This window comes from Misgurnus anguillicaudatus, chromosome 6 (assembly GCF_027580225.2).
Source record: "Misgurnus anguillicaudatus chromosome 6, ASM2758022v2, whole genome shotgun sequence".
NCBI lineage: Eukaryota > Metazoa > Chordata > Actinopteri > Cypriniformes > Cobitidae > Misgurnus > Misgurnus anguillicaudatus.
The window spans coordinates 1978997-1995905 of NC_073342.2; the positions used below are offsets into that span (position 1 = coordinate 1978997).

The 16909-nt window shown below is 36.0% G+C and overlaps 1 long non-coding RNA gene across 2 annotated transcripts; it reads right to left on the reverse strand.

Moving 5' to 3' along the window:
- Nucleotides 1-12130: 12130 nt before the first annotated feature.
- On the reverse strand, nt 12131-15808 carry LOC141364229 (uncharacterized). 2 transcript variants are annotated; one of them, XR_012369883.1, is made up of 5 exons: nt 14301-15808; nt 13888-14025; nt 13406-13531; nt 13019-13110; nt 12131-12671 (listed from the first exon to the last, which is right to left on the reverse strand). It is a non-coding gene; the product is annotated as an uncharacterized lncRNA (long non-coding RNA). The 2 variants fall into 2 exon arrangements; XR_012369882.1 differs by having other exon boundaries at nt 13888-15808.
- Between the last annotated feature and the right edge of the window lie 1101 nt (nt 15809-16909).

The following is a 16909-nucleotide window of genomic DNA, read 5'->3' on the forward strand; positions in this document are numbered from 1 at the left end:
AACCCTGCTCCTGGAGGATCCCCTTCCAGAAAGTTTTAGATGTCTCCTTATTTAAAAAACCTGAACCAACTCATCAGCCTCCTTCCAGAATGTCTTCCTAACAAGCTGATACGTTAAAATAGGTGTGTTGATTAAGGAGACATCTAAAACATTCTGGAAGGAGGTCCTCCAGGACCAGGGTTGAAGAAAACTGCACTAGAGTAATGCCTTAATAAATTCAACTCCGTTCCACATTTTAGTTGCTGCTTCCTCAAATCCGTTTCGCTTGTCTAATTTAGAGTCCCTATAAATTAAACTCCATGTTGTTTTTGTTTTTACTACTTTGCATGATGCACTTCCACAACACGCTAAACAAAGCTTTTAGGTTATAAAAGCATTTTTTTAATATTAAAATGCACCAGAATACAAGAAAATGGTATCTACCCCAGTAAATATTTTAGACCCACCCACATTTTTTTGTTTCTGATGCCCATGTTTAGTACCAGACACACATTACAACTAAGCATTTTGTCCTTTTTTTATTAATGAGTTTTTTCTTAGTGGATATATGACTGGACTGTAATCTTCTATCCTACAGGTGGACCAAAGCTTATGCCTGATAAGAAAAAGCTTAAAAGGAGTAAGTGTACGTAAACATGGATGCTTTTATCAGTGTGTTGACATTGGTATTTTACCCCTGGTTATTTGTTATAGTTCTATTGCTTATTTCTCTAACTACTTACAACAGTCACAAAGGTTAGACAGTCATAAAAGAAATGCATATAGACCATATGCAGAGTCTAATATAGGATTTAAATACTTCCTTGTGGGTAATAAATAACATTGATATCATAATTGTTATGTAGATACTTTCTGTGTTTAGTCTTTTTAAATTGCAGGCTAAGAAGGAACAGAAAAATCCATGATCAGATGCTGTAAATATCAACAGTGACCCACTGTGTTACTTAAACTTAATGCCTATAGCCAAACATAATCTAAACATCATGCTAAAAATGAAATTCATGTGTTTGCTTTTTTTGTTTTGTTGTTTCCTTAATAGGGGAAAGCAGACATTTTGGTGGACTGGGAGCCCTGTCCAGTATGGTATGTAATCTTCTGTTTGCTTGCTTTATCAATTAATGCATGCATTATTTATTTATTTTTATTTATTTATTCACTTTAACTTTGTTTGTTTTTTTATTTGGCTACAATAATTTTCTTATCTGAACTGTTTCACAAATGACAAAAAAAGAAACTTATATTTATAAAAGACATGTTATAATTTGTGCTCCACACTTTCTCTTCTGTTTTAGTGATGAGATTTGGACCCATCCCTGGCAGCCAAAGGATTCTCTCCAAATTAATTAAAATAATTAAATAAAAATTGTATTACACTAAAATTCCATTTTGGTTTCTGACTATTTATTACATTTTTCTGTGCTGCATTTGAAGTCGTATTGTGCTTCTGTAGTGGTAAAAGGTGGAAATGTTCAAGAAATTCAAGAAATGTGACACATGGAGTTTCTTTATTCTTTACGCCATTCCAGCATCTATGGCTATTTTCATGGTGAGAGGGACAATTTGACATTTCCAATTTGCCTAACTAGCATGTTTTTGGCCTTTGGGAGGAAACCGGAGTAAATTCATGCTGACACAGGGAGAACATGTAAACTGCACACAGAAAGGCCACCTCACCTGAGCACTGCATAGTTTAGCTCCAACCCTAATCAAACTTAACCACCTGTGTTTGTCTAGTGATCATGAAGACCTTGATTAGCTTGCTCAGGTGTGTTTGATCAGGGTTTGAGCTAAAATCTGCAGTGCTCTGGCCCTCCAGGGTAAGATTTGAATAGCCCTGCACTATGCTATTCTATGTTGTTACTTCCTAAAAACCAATCATATCTTACTCTCATCTTATGTTACTCTCTGCTGTAGTCAGTTGTCATTTCAGGGTAAAGCGATGCAACTCTCTTTCACCCCATTTCCATCTGCAGACAGTCCTCATTGCTTTAAGCTCCTAGGTATCCTTCCAGTGCGTGTTCACCAGGAGCTTGAGCATTGCTATTCACCTCTTCATCATCACCACCACCACCAGTGTTTAGACTCCAATTGAGGATTCCTTTATATATCATGAATTTCTCTGCACCTACATGTGGTCAATTTGCTAAAGGCTGCATCATTTAAATTTGTTGTGCATCTCAATAATGCATTTGTTTGATCACTCTTTAAGCTTCTAGTGAATAAATAAGCAATAAATAAGCGTTTGGTCTCTTTTACCTGTATCTTTGTGAAGAACCACAAATATTGCAAAAGATAATCCTTTTTGTTTTTACTATTCCATACATCATATTAATTCCAAACACAATATGACGGTGACATGGTTATGAAAAAGTAGAACAAATAACTTTGCCTTAGGTTGTTTTAAGTGGATGGTTTTGAAATGCCAATTAGAGATAATACTTATAAATATAGGCCACTTATCTGGATCACTATTATATACTAGCATTAAACCGTTTTTGTCACTAGTTAACAACTATTGTGAACTGAAAGCCTTTGTCTGGAGAGTAGACATACCTTTTGAAAGTATTTAATGTTTAATATAATATCGCTATTTGAAGTGTACAGTAACACCCGCCGACATTGACCTTGAATTCAGTTCTAGAGTAGCTAAACTAACCCGAATGAACTGACATACTGCCGTGTTTTTCAACCTGAACATGTAAATACAAAATAATAATTTATGTTTCGGCTGTTTAAACTAAAATATCGATGATTTATAAATAGTAAATCCGTATAACCATATTCACGCTCTGAAAACCGGAAGAACTACAAGTATTATGGCTGATTTGTACGCTTTGTACGAAGCTCTATGGCGCGTTACTCTGGATGTTGTAGTTTATAAGCACATTGGAGAAGGCTGAACGCTCTACAATATCACCAATAAACTGACGTCCTTGCTATATAGTATAATGTATGTTTTAGCTGTAGTAGGTTATTGAAACGCATAGTATAAATACATTTTATAGCCCTAACCCTAATTCAAGTCTGAAGAACTTCAAATATGGACACCGATTTGCATGCTTAGTAAAAAGTTCAAGGGCGTGTCTCTGCTGGGAATTGTAGTCTTTAAATACATTGGTATATTCACCATAATAAGAAAGTGGTAATATAAAACTGATGGTACTCCTAGGGGTTTTAGGGCGTGGGGAAAACATTAGTGTTGTCAGATTTTAAAAGTCTAATTGTTAAATGGGTGAAAATTGCTTATGGGCTATTTGTACTGCACTTTTGGATGGTATCCATTAGTGACTATACTCATGTGATAAGTGAGGTCCAGAACTGTGTATAACTATTGGTCTCACATCTGTAAACATTCTTGTTGCTGGATTATAAGCTTTCAACAATGGTAAAATGTTAAGGTTTAAGGGTGAGAATTTAGAAAGCATGAGCCATGTAGAATCTTTACACTCACATATGTTACTCCCCAGGTCAAGACCTTTCCAAGGATGCATTTCGTATAGCTCTATGATAAAATGTTTTTTTTCACTGATTCAAGCTGTCCCTGGCCTAGTTTCAGAGAGCACTTCGAAGGCCTATTATATACACAAATAAACACAAAGCTTCATTTTTATTTAGTTATTTTATGTAGAAATAGTGCCCAAATTAGTTTGAGTTCTTTAATATGTTTAGTCATGTGACAAAGTTTCAATTCTCATAATTTCTTGGACATGACTTTGCATGCATAGCTTCACAGGACCCTTTGAAAAGAAACTATTTGACATGGCCTGAATTATTACCTTATTTGGATAATGACATCCAAGATCTATGTTGTCTGCCTTAACCAGTGGTTTTCAATCTTGTCCCAGGTGACCCACGGCTCTGCATAATTTCTAGGTCTACCTTAACTGACAAACCAATTTCTGTTTATGGATCTCTCCATAATCTCAGAGCTGATGATCTGAAACCCAGGTGATCCACTCCTCTGCACATTTTGCATGTCTCCCTAAACTGATTTAGATCATCAGCTCATTAAGGGAGAGATCCATGAACAGATCTGGGTTCTGGGTGTGTCAGTTAAGGAAAACATACAAAATATGCAGAGCTGTGGGTCCTACTGATCTAGTTTGAGCTCTACCACTGCTAGAACACTTTCTGCTAGAATCATTACATCACCAAATATAAGCAAAAGCAAGCGGTTTGAAGATAAGTAAAATATATGCCTTAAAGGAAGGGTCACCAGTCTTGCTCCTGGAGGGCTAGTGTCTTTGCAGAGTTTAGCTCCAGCCCTTCAGGTGTATTTGATTAGGGTTGGGGCTAAACTCTGCAGAGACACCGAGCCATCAGGAGCAGGATTGTTGACCCCTGCCTTAAAGCATGGGTCCCCAACCTTTTTGTGAGCAAGGGCTACCACAATGGATAAAACAATTCTGCAGGGCCACTTTTTTTAAATAGTCTACTAAAAACTTTTTTGTTTTACTTGATTTTTATTTTATTTTACTTGTTAATGGTTTATAAAAGTTTAAAATGTTAACGTACATAAAAGATGCCAAGCTAATATAAAAATATGTAATAAATAAATAGTCCTGTTTAATAAATAAAATTAAATTAAGGCTATTAGTAGTGTGCTTTGACAATTCACAAGGCAACCTTGTTGGAGACCAATGCATGCATTAAAGCAGGAGTGGGCATTCCTGGCCTGGAGGGCTACTGTCCTGCAAAGTTTAGCTCCAACCTTAATCAAACACACCTGAAAAACCCTAATCAAAGGCTGTAATCAAAGGTTTGATTAAGGTTGGCGCTAAACTTTGCAGGACAGTAGCCCTCCAGGACCAGGAATGCCCACCCCTGCTTTAAAGTAATGCATTTATTATATAATGCAGTCTGTTGTCAAATTAACCAAGATCGCCCATATAAATACGCATAATCACATTTTGTTTTTAACTAACAATGTATGAACAAGTAAAAACATAATATGCTCATATTTAGAAACACTTTATTTTTTGTCTTTCACAATAAAAGCAGTGAAAATACATGAAATGCAAATTTGTCAATCAAGCCATAAGTCTGAATTTAATAACACTAGACTGTGAAGTTCACTTGAAAACAACCAGCAGAACAGGGGAATAAAGTTGTAGTAATACACAATATAAGTATAATCATAAAATATAAATGTAGTGTATTTTTCTTTTGCATACTATAGTGCTTAATGTACAATAAGCTTATAAGAACAGAACTGATAGTGACAGACACATGGCCAACAAATTATCCATCTTTAAGAAAGAATTTATGATGTTTATCTTTAATGGTGCACAACAGTTATATCCTATAATACACTCAATCAAGTAGAGTTTTCACATTTTGGCCTAAATGTGGTAATAAAGGTCACAAGGTCAGCAAAGTCATCCTGATGAATGTGCTTACAATATTTCATATCAACTTACCCGTTATAAAACTTTTCCTTTATTATCAATGATTATTCTGATTGGTTGAGCTTTGTTCAAAGCCATTGTAAAACACACCAATGACCTTACTGCATTACATCAATATTACTGCACCAATGCAAGTACATAAACACAATAAGGCACAATAAGCAGTGTTTTAACATTGAGTTTGTGATGTGGCTAACAATGCCCATTAGCAACTTTAAATACACAAATTATGAATACACTAGCCAAATATAACATCAGTTCAATTATTACAACTGATAATATCATACGATTGTTGCACCTATCTTGAGATGTTTGTGCATATTTAAGGAGCATCAACGTGCTAAATAACATGCTTGATAATCTAGACACAGGTTGAACATTTCAACAATATAGGATGCATACAGATTTTAATGTAGTTAGCATACTAACACTACACAGATATATCCCAAGTCCATTTCCTTAAACGCAGTCCTTTGTGTAGTTTCTATCTGGGAAAGCAAGAGGTAGGAAAAGAAGGTTAAGTTCAGCTGTTTTAGGTGTGTAAAGCATTATTAATTACACAAAAATGTGATTTCATGTAAAAATAATGGGGAAATTCCATCAATGCAGCTAAGGAAAGCTGTGCTCACTTGAAAAAGCCTTGCTTAAATTAACATTGTCAGTGAAATGGCTTGAGCCTACAGTGAAAGTCAGTGTAATATAGCAATAACAAGTCCATGTTGACTTTAACCGAGCCAGAATAGGTATATAGTGTGCTCGTGCACATAAGGTGCCCTGAAGAGTTAAGTACATTTTACGTTTTTAGGCAAACAGACACAGCTGTTCCTCAAACAAATAAACAAATTGTTCCCCACTTTCTTTCGTCCAAAACTTGAACCAGCCAATAGTTGACTTAGTTGAATAGTGACTTGACCAGTTGACTCTGTTACAAGCTGACTATGTGTTGAAACCTTCTAAAACCAGCAGCTGGCAAATTGACAAGCTGTGATGCAGCAACCCCAAAAGCTGGCTTGAGTAGAGGTGAGACGAGCCAGTTCATGTTGCTGCAACTTCCCCCTGTTAACTTTTAAAACAGCTTTGTCTTGTTGTGAATCTTTGATCTGAACTGGGCTTAAGCCACAGTAATGGAACAGAACTCCCACTTAAATTTGTGAGACTTATCAAAAATCTTTTCCTTTATCCACTTTGATGGAATAGCCTCTGGTCAATTTTTGAGAACAAACATACATACAAATAAATAAATAAATAAAATACCTAAATTATGTTTTCATCCTCGCTGGTATCTGGACTGCTGAGGTCAGATCTTCTTCTTCAACATGTAGAAGGACAGAGACCTCAAGACCTAATGCAGTCTTGTATTGTTGAAGGACGACTTGCAACCCTTCTGACACCACTGACGATCTTCTTAAGAGACAGCAAAGTCCTTCATTTCCCTTGTCTAAAATACAAAAGAGATTACATTAAAGACAAACTAACTTGGTATTAATTTTGCTTTTTGAGGCCAAAGAACTTCAATAGAGTAAAAAAATGTCACCCATTTAAATCTACATACAAGAATGGCTGTCATTTTTCTGTGCATTGTTGCAATGGTACCCGGCTAGATGACTCTGTATAAACCGAGGCAACATGATGGATCACTGAGGTAACAGAAAGACCAAAAGCAGAAAAAAGCATTTTGTGTTTCAGCCAATGTCTGATAGGCCCTTTTGGTTAACCGTTTTCTTCTTCAATATAGTTGTGCTTAAGTACCGGTACACAGCAAAATTGGACAGTAAAAATTTCAGTGTTAAACATTTCTGAGTTGAATTGAACACCTAAAGAGCAAATTTAACATATTCAGAGTAAATTGTTGTTCAGATTTGGAGTTAATTGACAGAGTTAATAATACCAGTTTCCTTACTATACGTTCACACCGCCACCGACGAGAGCGTTAATGTGGCCGGAAGTCAGAGAAAACATTCGGCGGCAACCAATCAGAAGGTGGAAAATTATTCTGTAGAACGTATTCGAGTGTCCGCTACTCTTTTTCTATAGCGTTGTTTGCAGGGCAGCCAGAGTGTTTTTTTAACAGTCTCCATCAGCGTTGTGAACGTACAGTTAGAGATGCAATTACAGTCCACCCACACATTTCAGTCTTCCGTTTGGGCTGGTCGCCTATCATTTAGTGAAACTAAATTATTTAAACTCATTTTTAATGCTTCGATTTTAACTGTAATTAACTTTTATAAACTTTTTGTGTTTGTTGTCCTTGAACCCTAGTTAAACGAACACTGCTGGGTTATATTTATATATGTATATGTATGTATGTATGTATGTATGTATGTATGTATGTATGTATGTATGTATGTATGTATGTATGTATGTATGTATATATATATATATATATATATATATATATATATATATATATATATATATATATATATATAGTGTCCCAATATTAAAGTGCGTTAAAAAGTAACACTGATGAAGATCTGCAATCTTTTACTTTATTGTCTCTATCACCATCTCTGTGTTATGTGTTATTTTATTAACCCAGGTTTAGATGTTGGCTGTTTCCTTTAAAGCACACACTCCAAAATGGCACATTTTTGCTCGCACTTACAAAGTGGCAATTTTCACATGCTATAATAAATTATCTGTGGGGTATTTTAAGCTAAAACTTCACATATGTACTCTGGGGACACCAAACATTTATTTTACACAATAAAAAATGTCATAATATGACCCCTTTAACACTTTTGTGAGTTAAAGAAACTGGCATTGTGTTAAATATTTAACTGTGTTAAACTAGTACTACCTAAATCACAGTCTAGCAAAGCCGTATTTGTTGTGAACAACAACTATAATGCCTATTTTATTATGTACAAGCCAAATGTCCATGGTAAACAGAGCAATAACCGTTCTACTCCATCCAAGTTCAGAGACTGAGGGTGACTTCTTTATTCAAACTTTGAATTGACAGGATTTTTATTTAACTTACCCTCCTCAGCCATCTTGTTCTGAAGAGCCACTGCCAGGCTCTGCAACCATGTCCAGTGTCGTGCCATCTCCAACACCACAATGCCCCTTTCCTCTTGCAGTCACATTGTCAACATCACTTGGTCATGCAATCGTTTCTTGACTGAAATGTTTGCTAAGAATCAATAACAGTTATATGTTAATTTGAGACAATATTGCATAATCGCATTATGCATACTTTTTACAAACTGATACATAATAAGCAAACACCAATAAATTAAATGAATATTTTAACACTGACTATGTTGCATGCTTTTGTTCAGAATACTCTATAAAGCAAAACTGTAAATAAATTCTTGACATACCACTGCCATGAAGGTCCCACGGTCATATCTGAGACACACTGCTCTCTCCAGTGAGGGAATGCTCCACCACAGCTAGGTCAATGTTTGTGGCAGAGTCTAGTACAAGATCATTGTAGTTCTGTATCTCCTGAAGAAGGAGCTTTTTGTCCTCTGCCAGCTTTCTTCGAAGGCGGTGGCAAAGCTTGCTGCTGTCTAGAAAGACATGTACAGGGGTTTGTGAACTGTTCACCAAGAAAAAATGTTACAAGCAAAAGGGAAAGCAGCAATTGAATTTTATGCGAAAATTACAATTTAGATTGACAAAGAGGTAACTGAAAGATCCATTTAGGGGAGGAAGCTAAAATGTTACAGCTACATAAATCCTACAGACTAGACATTTCAAGAACAGAATTCAGAATTAAATGCTAATTCCATGTAATTGTTGTTGGAAAGTAGGATGCATACATTAGCTTTTAGAATTTATCAAGCTATTAAATTATAATAGTTATACCATTCTGACAGTAGAGAGTTTGCTTGCGCAGCATCACACTAAGATAAAGCCCCTCAATTGACTGCTGAAGTTCTCTGTGTGTGGTGTCTTGACTGGCATGAGATGTTTCTGATGTCTCTGTAGAAGTGATAATGAAAGCAAATTCACTGTTTAAACAACACACAAACATTTCAGAGGATACATTTGTATATAAAAGCCATTTTAATGGTTTAAACAACTTTACTTGATATGTATGGTTCCTGCAAAGAAACTATAATAAACATAAACACAACATAAATGTGCAATAACATTTGATGGTGAGATGAAGTTGGCTTGTTTATGGTGGCAGGAGATGTCACCAACTGTTTAACCTTCTAAGACCCGAGCTTTGGTTTGGCTTGCATTTTAGATTTCTTCCAGCTATTTGGGGTTAGGAAAAAACAATATATATATTAACCAAATTTTTTTTTTTGAAAATGAAGCAGTGTTATTGTTCACGTTTGTGTACCAGGTTCCAGTTACACAGAATAAAGTATTATGATGCAAACAACAAAAAATGTGATATCCATGTATGTGGACACACCAGGTCTTAGGACAGGGGTGTCCACTCCTGCTCCTGGAGGGCCGGTGTCTCTGCAGAGTTTTATTCCAACCCTAATCAAACACACCTGATCCAGCTAATCAAGGTCTTACTAGGCAGACTAGATACTTTGAGGCAGGTGTGTTGAGGGAACTTTTAGCTAAACTCTGCAGGACACAGGCCCTCCAGGACCGACTTTGGACACCCCTGTCCTAGGAGGTTAAGAAATAGATGATAAGCCTACCATCTTTGGCACTTGTTTAATATCAAACTGAAAAATTCAGATAGTAGTGGGAAGAATATTGGTCTCGCTTACCACCAGCTGCCCATTCTTTCACATCAGAAAGCCTTGTGACGCCCCTTTATCTGTGCAATGTAGCTTTGTTTTTAGTTCTGCTAGCCTTGCAGTCTCGTGCTGGATGTCTGTTATTCAATAATCAGGATTGTTGTACATTGTACAATTAACATCAGGCAAAATGCACACAACAACTAAAAGACACACAAAACATTTATATATATATATATAAAAAAAACTTACTTTCACATATATTGTGGAAAGTGCCTGATGTAGAGAGATACTTTTTTATGGTTCCAGCCCATTGCATGCAATGTAAGCATGTCCACCCCTGCCGTTGAAAGAAAATAATGAGGGTATGATGCTCCAAATAAAAAAGTATGCAAAAATATAACAAACACTCTGATCACCTGCTTTGGACATATATTTGGTTGTACGGGCACAACGTGAAAGGTAGCTGTTCACTTGCTCCACTCACCGGTGGTTGTCCCTGTTCCTTCCTGGTTCCTACCACTTCATTTAATCTGTGAATAAATGGTGGAAGACTAATTTAAGAATTCAAGACTAATTCAATTCAAATACATTTTATTTATATAGCCCAATATCACATTTGTCCTCAAAGGGCTTTTACAACCTGTACAAGAAATGGTTATGCCAAAAAGAATCTAAATAGTGTAGTCAAGCCATTAACTTCTATTTCTTATGAATGTACATTACACATGTACGTATGAAGCAAAAATATTATACATACCTCACACGTTGTAGCGTGGCTCAAGCATACATAACATTAAGAAAAGTTTTCATTGAGGTCAGCTCCTGAAGATCAGGAAGGACACTAGCAACTTTCTTCAAGTATGGCCAATATTTGCAAGCCACAGTCTATGAAACACACAACAAACACAACAAATCAAATTAAAGTGATGGTGTCATACAATACAGTATATGGCATTTATTCCTAATTTGATTTAGGAGTACTTGGTAGGCAAAAGTAGAAATCAACTCCGAACAAGATTTTTTGTGTAACAACTATTTTGTCAAGTTATGATTAAAACTTGCATTTTCAGTGCTTTTTGTATGGTGTTGACAAATCTAGACACCGCACTGTCTTCAGCCACAAAAGGCCCCTCAAAAAAGAAAACAAAAAACAGGAACACCAGAGCTAAGAAAGAAAAATAGGAAATCCATCAATTAAAGTAAATAAATAAACCAATAAAAATACTGGAATAAAGACCACCTTCTGTTTCGGCAAAAGCGATATAGCTTTCTGTTTCGATCTGCTGAAGCAGCCAACAATTCTAGCATTCAGGCTGGGCAGGTGAAAGGAGCACCACACCAGAGCTGGTCTGATTCAAATGAAGCGTATGAAAACTCCAAGAAGCTGCATTGCAGTGCATCGCCGTTGATATATCCAAACTGGAAGATATATAGAATGAAATAGTAATTGTGATATTGTCTGCTTATGGAGTTTTGAATAAAATGATAACATTTACACTTACTCTTCTTCCACACTTCGTGCAATGCTCCAGCAGCTTTCCGAAGGCTTGTCTGGAAAATCTTGGAGAGATGACCTTGAGTTCTTGAAAGGAGATCAGGAGGTCCAGTGTGTAAAGCGTGGTGTTGTTTATTGAAGCTGGCCAATATCCACTCCTCAGAAGGTCTTTCAGGTCTGGGGTCCTTTGCTGTTTGCATGTTTAACAGAAATACAGTGGCTGAGGCAAGTCAAAACGCCCTTGGAAAAAAAACATTTACCACATACTATTTTAAAACAGTTAGTTCATTCTGCACATTGTGAATGTTTAAGAGACATCTTATAAGTTTCTATAATCCAAGTATAGCACTCCTTCTGCCTAACTTCTCGAGTAGTATCATTTGCTAACTCACCAAATTTCTTTGCAACAGCTAACATTTTTTGTTTGTCTGCAGAGAACAAAAATATAAAGATATCTGTCTTTGTTTCTATTAATAACGATACCATGTGTGTAGCCAGGTTGAAGTCCAGGGAAGTGAGAACTGATGAATGATGAACATATCTAAAATCACAAAATAAATAAATAATAACTAAACATAAATTGCATGCAGTTGACCCCCATTTAGACTCCCACAACAGGCCTTGCTCACGATGCCCTACTTGGATTGTAATGTGCTATACAATGCACTTTGACTCTACTGGAAAGTACAATGCCACAGCATTGAAAACATCAAAACATAGTGTGAAAAACATCAAATCTAAAATGGAAATCTAAACTGTGAATTGGTTTTACCATTGATGGTAATTAAAATGATTGGTTTGCCTGAAAGCATTATTACGTTTGTGCGTTTACAACAGTGGTATGTCATCTTGCCGACTGCCAAAAAGAAAGAAAACCACTAGTTTAGATTACCTGTTACTGGCTGCAGACACATAAAAACATCAAAATTAGGGCTTTTTTGAGAACATACCTTGTGTTGAGTGCAATATCCATCTTCCCCTTTAATGATGCATTTGGTTGGACGGATGGCTACAAAAAAACTATTAATTACACATTCCCTATTGTGGAGTGGCTGTTTTTTGTGACGTAATACATCACGGTCCCCACAGAACCACTCTCTGCACCTAGGGAGAAAAATAAATTAACATTATTCTAGGTGAATAACTCATATAAAAATAATACACTAAACCAAACTATTCAAGATTTAGTTGGATTCTAGGTTTGATTTTTTTGTATAGGATTGCTTAGTGGCTCAATGTTTAGCACTATCACCTCACAGCAAGAAGGTCCTAGATTTAATTTTCTCTTAAATGTGTTTTTATCTGGTTTCTCAAATCCCCCCCAAAAACATGCATCTTAAACCATAAAGCAGGGCACTGTGCATTAATTCTTAGCAAGCATACTTTAAGTAATTAAAGTTTAATATTATTGACTAAATAAAATTAAACTCAAATTAATCAATGCGATTTACCAAATTCCTCATGAGGATTTAGTTTTGCTGAGGGTACAGTTAGGTGAAATCTCCACACTGGATGACAGGAAGCACTCAACCTGTAAAAGTGACTGCAACAGTACACAGAACAGGTTAGGCTATCACTACATACATGATCTTTTTCAACATATATACAGAACTGTTTATGAAATCAGATGTATTTCTGTTAAGGGTTTGGTAAAGACATAACGAAGTACTTGACATGATAGTATACTTAAGTGTTATACTCTATTTCTTATTTGTTTTGTCATATTTAAATGTTTTAAACTGTTAATACTCAAATACAATTACAATGTTATTCCGTAATTTGATTTGGTCCACCATTTACATTTAAATTCCTACAAATCTGAAATAATTCAGATATACCCTGTAGCTGAGGCTTGGCGTCAGCCTCCTTGCCTCCCCCTCGGCTTGCCCCAGCCAACAAAGATCCTTTTAGAGGTCTGTGAAGGGTCTCTTCTAGGGCATAAACATTTCGTCTCCACAGCTGCTCTGTGTGTGTTGAAGTGAATATTTCTTGTAAGACTAATAAAGGTACAGGACGTGAAAAACATGCAACAACTAAAGGAAACACAGCATAAGTATTGAAACACCTAAATGAGCCTTGGCATAGATTCTCCAAGTCTCTGAAACTCAGGGGATGAAACCTCTCTTTTCCAAAATATATTACCTTATTAAAACATGCCACGGAACATTATAGGATGTTAGTTGCTAAATAAGTTGCTATTACAATATACCGTATTAAATCTTCAACACTCATCTCTTTTCCATATTTATCATTTTTATTTTAAGTTGTCACACATCCATTATGTTTAAGTATAAACTAACAGGTAAATAAAAACTCTAACCTTGGCTTCAGCTAGAATGTGGTCATGGTTCAGCTCAAGAGCCATGAGCCTCCCCTCTTGGTAGTGGGGATCCTGTTTGTGAGGGGTATATCTGGTGGCCATTGCAAAGCAGACAAAGACAGAAAGACAAACACACAGCTGGACAGACAGGTACAACAGATGCAGTATATATAGAGATAGGTTGCAAGTTAAGAAAGAACCATGAATTTGAAAAAAAAAAGTTAAACCATGTTTGGTTTAGTAAAACCATTTTGCAAATAATCGATACACAAACCGTAGTTACTACACTTTTACCACAAAAACATGGTTAATTTTCGTACGGCTATGGCAATGTCAGCGTAATGCCAAAAGAAAGGCGTGAATTATAACATTTAAACAAATAGTGAACTTTAAACGAAAGCATCGTGACTTACCTGGACAATGATTTTCGCGTATGAGAGAATCCCTGTCAATTACGAGTACCGAAGAAGAAATCACCCAATAGCAAAGAGGACTGGCTCAGATTCCATAGCAACGAAGGCAGAGAGGATTCTGGGAAATGCAGGCGTCCGAAACTGACTTATTATTTTTTTTACAATCAAAGTAGAAACAATCAAAATTGATGGCCATAACATCGTATTGTTGAATTATCAAGCACACGTTAGTATTCATGTGTTGAGAAAATATTGTGATCTGCAGCGGGCCCACATGTAGTTTTAGCTGGTGCCTTCACCATAGTAGATGTCGATAAGGCTCATGGGTACTGTAGTATTAATTATTGTATTTGACACACGAAACCGATCAAAAAAATCAATATTATAGGATAAACATCTCCTGATTAAATGTTGAGTAAAGTAGCGCTTAAAGTGTAATCAATTAATGACAAATAAAGTAAAACAATCCCTGGTATATACTATTGCGATACATTAGATTAAATTCGTGCTTATAAACACGAAAAAAATAATAGGACAAAAAAACGTGGTGCAGGCACGAAAAATACTTCCTATTGAAATACATTAGATTGAAAGTCGTTCTGACTGGCACGAAAAAAGGGGAAAATCGTGTCCATGGACACGAATCGATTAAATTACACGAACTGCCTTGGGTATATCTTAATTAAACATACAGCAAATATACAGTCCTGTAAACATGTCATTTTAATGTAGAACAATATATATTTAAAGAGAAACTTAAAGAGAGAGAAATTCGTGATCCCGCTTCAGACAAGGGATTCTGCCCCACGAAAATGTAGTGACCGCACCAATGAATTAACAGCCGCACGCTACTGCAAAATACACATTTGAACAATAAAATCAATCGCCTAAAACATACTTTGCAGCGCAGGCATGAATACCCCCATTACGTCAAAATCCAAAGATGAGGGATTTGGATTCAAATATCGGACGACCCTTCTACGTTGTCAAGCGACGAATTGGGGGGTACCCTCAACGTCAGCTTATAGACGTGAGGGGGAATGACCAACTGTGCGTGATCGAAAATAATAAAATATCTACGTTAATTAAGGCATGTTTTAAACACACAGCAAATACAGCCCTGTAAATATGTCATTTTATTGTATACCAAATATATCTATATAAAAAGAGAGAGAAAAGTCGTGATACACCGATTCAGAAGGCTTTCCGCTCCACGAAAATGTTTGGTCACCGCATCAATAATGATTGTAACCGTTTATGCGCCGCACGCTTGTGCAAAATGCACATTTGCAGCATAAAATCAATCGCCTAAAACCATATTGCGCAGGCAAACCGATAAACCCATTTCGTCAAAATTCAAAGATGAGGGGTTTGCATTCAAATCTATAGGACGACCCTCTACGTTTTCAAGCGACGAATAGGGGGTACCCTCAACGTCCGCTATGGACGTGAGGGGGTCATGACCAAACGGCAGTATGTGACGAATAGGGTGTGAGACTGTGTTGAATAATCACCATTTACTTTTAAAGCATTTTGAAAATTGCTTGCTTATGCTGGGAGTAAAGGTATTTATTGCAGTGCGCATCCTGTTTAAAAGGTAAGGTATGGTTCTTTTAAAGCTGACACATTTGCCACATTAAAATAACAGAAATGTACTGTTTCAACATTTTGGAGCCGGTGTGTCTGTGTTCTTGGGGCACATCTAAATGTAATAGCAGAATTGCTTAATATTCTTTTCTATTTCTTGTATAGGTCAATTATGAGTGAAGAACCGTTCACCAAATGAAGACCACAGCCAGGTGACGGGATTGTGTGGTAATCACAAACAGGTTGAAAATTGAAGTTCTGTGTGTTCTTTTTGTACTTTATTTCTGCAGGTAAGCACCATACCGTAAGCTTCATTCCCTTTATGGCGGGTAAGGTTCATACTGTTTTATTCTTTTATACTGTTTTATTTTAAATCATTCAGTAAATGCAAAGTTAAACCGATGGTGTTTTTAATCTAGATTTAAAAGTGCCTACTGTTGAAACACATCTGATCTCATCTGAAGCTGATTCCAGCTATACAGGTTCATACTGTTGTATTCTTTTATACTGTTTTATTCGTACTGTTTTAAATCATTCAGTAAATCTAAAGTTAAACCGATCATACTGTTGTATTCTTTTAAACTGTTTTATTCGTACTGTTTTAAATCATTCAGTAAATGAAAAGTTAAACCGATCATACTGTTGTATTCTTTTATACTGTTTTATTCGTACTGTTTTAAATCATTCAGTAAATGCAAAGTTAAACCGATGTGTTTTTAATCTAGATTTAAAAGTGTCTTCTGTTGAAACACATCTGATCTCATTTGAAAGCTGATTCCAGCTACAGGTTCATACTGTTGTATTCTTTTATACTGTTTTATTCGTTCTGTTTTAAATCATTCAGTAAATGCAAAGTTAAACCGATCATACTGTTGTATTCTTTTATACTCTTTTATTCGTACTGTTTTATATTCTTCAGTAAATGCTAATTTGTGTCTTTAATCTAGGTTTAAAAGTGCCCACTGTTGAAACACATCTGATCTCATTTGAAAGCTGATTCCAGCTACAGGTTCATACTGTTG